This window comes from Phalaenopsis equestris, unplaced genomic scaffold (assembly GCF_001263595.1).
Source record: "Phalaenopsis equestris unplaced genomic scaffold, ASM126359v1 Scaffold001370, whole genome shotgun sequence".
Lineage (NCBI taxonomy): Eukaryota > Viridiplantae > Streptophyta > Magnoliopsida > Asparagales > Orchidaceae > Phalaenopsis > Phalaenopsis equestris.
The window spans coordinates 548104-548341 of NW_018165809.1; positions in this window are offsets into that span (position 1 = coordinate 548104).

Here is a 238-nt window from a genome sequence, read left to right on the forward strand (position 1 = left end):
GCAGATGTTGGGCAATATTTTTGTGGTTATTTATGAGCGGAGAAATAAAAAGATGTGTAATATATGTCGTTTTTGGTGTAAGATATGTCTATGTTGTTCAATTTATGTTGTATTAATTGTAAATACTGAGGGCTACTTGTGAGTTATTTCTAGATTATATCAAGGTTAATTTTTAATGTTCTACCCAAGTTATTAAGCTGAACCGCTCCTGTGATGTTTGTGAGGTATTTCTACGTTA